This window comes from Myripristis murdjan, chromosome 11, assembly GCF_902150065.1.
Source record: "Myripristis murdjan chromosome 11, fMyrMur1.1, whole genome shotgun sequence".
Taxonomy (NCBI): domain Eukaryota; kingdom Metazoa; phylum Chordata; class Actinopteri; order Holocentriformes; family Holocentridae; genus Myripristis; species Myripristis murdjan.
In genome coordinates this window covers 21,004,699-21,010,905 of record NC_043990.1, presented here as the reverse complement: position 1 = coordinate 21,010,905, position 6,207 = coordinate 21,004,699, and the positions used below count along the sequence as shown (strand labels likewise).

The 6,207-nt window shown below is 43.6% G+C and overlaps 1 long non-coding RNA gene across 2 annotated transcripts in view; it reads left to right on the top strand.

The window, feature by feature from the left end:
• The first annotated feature begins 2,286 nt into the window (after positions 1-2,286).
• Positions 2,287-6,207, top strand: part of LOC115368199 (uncharacterized) — a 9,832-nt gene continuing 5,911 nt past the window's right edge. The window contains exons 1-2 of one of the 2 annotated variants that reach the window (XR_003929001.1): positions 3,028-3,155; positions 3,359-3,422. This is a non-coding gene — a long non-coding RNA (uncharacterized LOC115368199). Of the gene's footprint in view, positions 2,412-3,027; positions 3,156-3,358; positions 3,423-6,207 lie in introns of those variants that run through there. The other variant, XR_003929000.1, reaches the window with a different exon arrangement.

The window sequence follows — 6,207 nt, the reverse complement described above, 5'->3', positions numbered from 1 at the left end:
AGAGCCTTCCTTCCCTCTCGGCGTGTGTGTGTGTGTGTGCCTGTGTGTTTGCGCATGTGTGTGTTTGCATGCATGCGTGTTCGCATGCGTGCGTGAAGACAGGGGAAGAAAAAGGAGGATATGATCATTTACATGCGTACATTTGTAACAATTACAGCATCGGACTTGCGGACTGACAAGTGAAAAGTCCTGGCCTCTTCACATCTGTCAACAAGCACAAAGAGGGAATGTGTTTCTCCCTCTCTTCAAATTAAGTAAAAATCCTGTGACGAACTGATAGATCGGTCATTACACCAAAGAAAAATTATTGCTAAGCCAGTTTTCTACTTTAAAAATCACCATATTGAGTTTTATAAATCCTCATTTATTTTTTCAATTTAAAAAAAAAATGCCAGTGGGATGAGATAACTCTTCTGCCTAGGAACAAGTATAAAAATGTTGAAACAAGGCAGAATAAGGCAGATCAGCCGACGAGCAGCAAGGAAACGACTTAATTCAAGAAAATCCTGGAAACAAGTTGATTCACATCGGAGACAAGTAGGACCGCCTCATCCCGCAAGCAGATCTTTTTAATTGTTTGAGGAAAAACAAAACTTCAAGGCTGAATATGAAACTAAATGATTTGTTGTGATGGATTTTTTTTTTTTTTTTTTTTTTAATGCACGGTACATACAGATGGCGGCTGTTTGCAGCCCGCAAACGAGCAGCAAATCACAAATATGCTCCAAACGCCCCCGCAGAAGACAAATCATTGCTGCTCTGCTAAGCCAAAGAATATTAACTGTAAGTGCATGAGTAGTAAACTTAATCTCCCCAATCAAGGTCTTGCTGGCACAGAAGTGGAATGCATATAATTTAATAGCATCCAAAGTTTTGTGGATGTGCAGCCACGTGATTAAACCCCTGCCGTGACCTTTGACCTTTAAAACACAACATCTCTTGGGGTTGTTTGGCACATATAGTGTGACTGATTTCCTACACTTGATTACTGCCTTTAAATCAGTGCAGCCTCTGTGTGTAAATATGTACACATATCATTTTAGCAGCACATATGTCATTTGATTATGGTATTTAGTAGCATGATGGGTAATATTTGATATGAAAGCAAACCCCTGGTTATGACCATGTGACATTTAAAACACACAAAAATGACATACTGATTTTTGCCTTTTTTTTTTTTTGGGGCAGATTTGAAGTGACTGCTGTGTGCACGGTTAACCATAAATGACTCATATGACTCTCTATGTATCTGTGCTACCTCTATATGTGTGTGTGTGTGTGAGTGCAAAGAGTGTCTCGAAACACAAAAAGACAGTGAGCCGACACAAGCGCAAAAACAAACGGGCAACACGGGGACATAAATAGTGAGACGTCAACGCTCACAGCAAGACGCTGACAAAACCCGTATGAGGTTTGCAGCCACGGCAATACAATCATCAACTACAGATGTATTAGTCAGTCTGGCCACACCTCTCCACTGTTTGTGTGTGTGTGTGTGTGTGTGTGTGTGAAAAAATGTGTGTGTGTGTGTGTGTGCCACTGCAAGCTCTGCATTTGCTCCCTCATCCCCGCCTTTCAGCCTGGGTGTTGATGGATGTGACAGGGAGAGGCAGGGAGAAAGGGAAACCAGTCTTTTTAGCGTAGGATGGCTCCATTGAGAGGAAGCAGGGGAATGCCAGTGCTGCCCCCCCACCCAACCCCACACACACACACACACCATTCCTCCTTTCTGCCCATCCAGTGAAGCGGAAGAAATCGGAAGTCCAGTCCGACAGAGAGACTAGCGTCTGAAACTCGGAGTTGTCAACACCGGCCACAGGTTTGGGCCCTGATGTAAAAAATGAGCGGCTTACGTTGCTGTTTGTTTGCTCGGCGTTTTTGTCCTTCGCATCCACGTTGTCTTTCAGCAACGCCCGCGATTGGCTGAGAGATAATCATTCTGTTCCTAACATTTTTCACGCACCTTTCTCCCTTTTTTTTTTTTTTTTGTCATCTCGTCTCTCTATTCATCCGTCTGCCCGTCCATCCATCTGTCAATCCATCCATTTACCCGCTGCCGTCTGTCACTTCCCTTGTCACTTAAATCATCCATCCATTAGGCCATCTATCTTTCCAGCTATGCGTTCGTCTATTTTTCACTCCATCCCTTATTCATTCATCTGCCCGTCCCGTGTCTTTTGTGCGCCGTGACGCTGCTGTGATCTCATCTCTTCGCTCACTGAGTTATGGTGACAGATTTGAAGTAAAAAAGGAGGGCTCCGCCGGCGACGGGCTCACGTGCTTTCACGCAAGATAAGGCCAAACACACCTGCGCGCACGTACACATCGGCGCAAACACAGATGCCTATGCACGGTATGCATGGATGGTTCCCATGACCCCACATGGCTGTTGTTTTCACCTCACATACCAGGTGAGCTGCCGTTCCTCAGCGCCCCTTCACACGGCGGCGGGTTTCAGCGCCGCGGCTCGTAAACAGGTTGTGTAACTCCTGTGAAACGAGAGCGCTCGAATGCGAGCTGGGTGAGTTAAATGAATAGGGAGGATGAATTCGCTCTGTGTGTGTGTGTGTGTGCGTGTGTGTGTGTGTGTAAGTTTGACAGAGGGTTGGAAGCCAGGGGCCTCTCTCGCTCTCTCTTTAGCAAGTGAGTGAAATACAGGCCTGGTTGTCAAGGTGACAGGCCCTGACAGCGTTCCCTTGCCGTCAACACTCTTTCACCAAGGAAATCACACATACACACACACACACACACACACACACACACATTTTTTCTCTTTCTTTCTTACTCTCCACATTTCTCCTTCATGCCGTGTTAGTCTTCCCTGAATGCCCTGTCCCTCTCTCTCACGATCTTCCTCTCCACGCTTCTGTTTTTCCAGATTGCTCATTCCTTACTTCTCTGACTCTATATATCTTCCTCCCGGCTGCAGGCTCATACTTGTGAGCACAGATTGCCTTACCTCACGCCCAGGCAAGTTTGCAACACTCAAGCACTTTGGCTGCATTTGGATTTGTTTGTGCGAAGAGGCCAGGTAGTGTAATTTTGCCATTCGTCCAGATGAGGGCAACGCGTTGAGAGACGAGGCAGCTAAGCGCTCCAGCAGTGACTGAGATGGAAAACAAACAGGAGGAAGGGAGATTACAGAATGGATGACGGTACAACATAATAATAAAAAAAAAAGAGGAGTGAATGTTCAAAAAGAGGAATATGGGGAGGGATTCGATAATTCACAACTCGATAATTTTATCTCTCAGTGGTTTGTACATTTGCCAGTTCAGTAAGCACTGACTGTGTCTGTCCTCTCTCCTTCTCTCTCTCCTTATCTCTGGTTTCCTTTGTTTGTCTGTTTGTTTGACAGCTGAGAGGCCTGCCACCATGCCGTACCTGTCAAAGCCTGTCACAAAAATCTCTCTGCCCTGCGGGTACACACACACACACACACACACACACGCACACGCACGCACAGGAGAAAGAAAGAGTTGTTTGGGTTTTAAAAAAGTAAAATATTTATATATAAGACAGTATTTAGCCAATGGTGAGTTACACACGGACATGTTTGGCATGATCAGACCTTCTCAGATGCAAATGCCCGCACACACAAAGGTGGTGTTTGCTGCCAGTACAAAAGAAACACACAAATTCAGTCATAGCTTACAAGTAGAAAGCTTTCCCGACAATGTCCTAGAATTTAACTTCCCTGGTTATGTCGGAAAAAGCCTCTTCAAATGTGTCTGTTTCACCCGTCTTCACTATCACAGACAAAAATGAAGTTGCACCCTCGATAACATGGAGCTAAATTAATACTGAGGATGAGGGAGAAGATCACTGCCACCACTACCACACCTGGAGAAGCTATTGTTACCTGGACAGGGATTCAAATTCAGTCTGCTCTCCAGTCACATATGAACAAATTACAAATCACTGACTTGAGTTTTCTGAACGGGCTAAGTTAACTCCAATAACAAGTGGCACCTATTACATGGCATGATATCACTTAGTAGTCCAGCAGTGTGAGCTTACCCTTCTGCCGTCCTTGTTTAAGTCCAGGCTGGTCTCACAGAAACACATGACTTTCTGGGTAAAAATTAGATGTTGACACTACGGAAACAATACCAATGCAAAATCAATGAGGATCCCTAGTTGTGCTGGAAATTACAAATTACTAGTAGAGTGAAAATGTCTGTGTTAGGAGGCAGGGCAGGTTGGGTCAAACACCGTAACTTTCAGGCAGTCGGCCCGAGTTTGAATCCACTTTGGGGCGAGACCAGTGTTCGTTTCTTGTTCACGTTAGTTTTCTACATCAATCACGACCTTTCCCTAACCTTAACCAAGGAGTTTTGGTGCCTAAACTTGATCAAACCATCGTGCCAATCCATTCTGTGTCACCACCACACAATGCGTTATGGTCATATTATGTATTTCTGTGAGATTTCTGTTGCTTAAGTCACTCTGGATAAGAGTGCAAGGTACAGTAAATACTTGATTTCATGAAATGAGACTCATTCCATCTCCTTATAAACTCCACTGAGCTTGACAGATTGAAAAAAATCTAAATATGATTTATTTATGATTCATAACGTTATGAATATGGCAGGTTTAATTCTCCCCAGACAAAATAGACTACATAGTCTCAAATCTTCTCAATGCAGAATAATTTACTGTACAAGCAACAACTTGGACAAAAAGATCAAATTAATTAATTAATCAATTAATTAAAGCAACTGACTGAAATTAATTTAATTTATGAACTGTGTTTCATATAAAGCATTTGCATCAGTGCATGTACTTCTTAGCCCAATCAAGATATAGCGGTCTTAAATGCTCTTATTCCCTTCAATAATTCCCATGTTCACATAGAACCTCTAACTAGTTAAAGGCCACCAAAGCCCTGAGGGTGAGCGCTCCCTCAGTCTCCGTCTGCCTTTGGGAATCGGCTGACTGAGAGGCTTCCTCATTAATCTGAGGGCCTGACAACTGTCTGTCAACAGATTAGAGGGGATTTCCACACGCTCCATCATTGGCTGTGTTTCAGAACAAAACCATTCATTAGCGGGAAACAGACATTCTGACATGAGATCTCTCATCAGCGGCTGGTTTGAGGTTGAGCATCTCGGAGCAACCTCAGGTGTATCCTTGTCTGCGTTTGTATTGCACACTTATGAATTAAGTGAGCAAACACACCAGAGCGAGGATACAGTCTACACTACATCACTTCAAACACAGGTCTAAACAATCCCCAAACCTCAGCAATCTACCAAGTGTAAACAATCCCCGACAGCAAAGAGTGAATACACAAAAGCTTTGAGCCAGTGGTGCTGACACCGGGAAAAAAAGAGCTGGTAACGAGTGACTGCTGACAACTTGTCAGTGTGTCTGGTGCCGTTAAACATTATCAGCTGATGACAGGGAAAACAGCAACTGAAAAAGAAACACTGCAAAACTCCCAGTTTTAGCAAGTCATTTTTTATCTCACACTGAGTCTCAAAGTCTTTTTTTTTTTCTTTTTCAAACCAGTGAAAAAACCTGCCAGTGTGATGAGATAATCCCACTTGATTCCAAGGCAGTTTCTCATGTCACTTTTTCCTGCGAGCAAACATAACTTTACTGAAACAAGGCTGGAATAAGGCTGCTGATGTCAGGAAAATGTCATTCAAGAAAACCCAAGAAAATTCTGGAAACAGGTGGGATTATCTCATCCCACTTATGTTTTTTTGGTTTGTAAAAAAAAGTCTAAAGCTGAATTTGAGACTAAACGACTAAATGGAGATTTTTTTTTGTTGCACATATGAAGGATGATCTGTGATGGAAACAGTTTGGACCTGAAATAGGTAATAAACAGACTCTGATGATCTAATGAGAGCGATTGACTGGGCGACGATGTGAGAAATGCAAATAAATCAAACCCTGCGCGTCTGCCAGCGCACCAGCAATTACTTTGCAATGGGGGATGCCCATTCTGCTGTGATGTTGAGCTGTGGGCTTAAAGATCAGCATGCACTCATGAGCATAATGGTAAACTCTCACAGTGGGTTCCTTTCAGAGAGAACGACAGACTAATAAGTGGGAGATAAGATGAATGGGTGCATTCGCTCTTTTCATTGACTGGAATGGAAAATCCCCTGGTTTGATGCGAACTGATGCGAACCTAAGAGATGCAGAGTCTGTGTGTGTATAGATTGCATCAATGCATGCTAATGTATGTGTCTG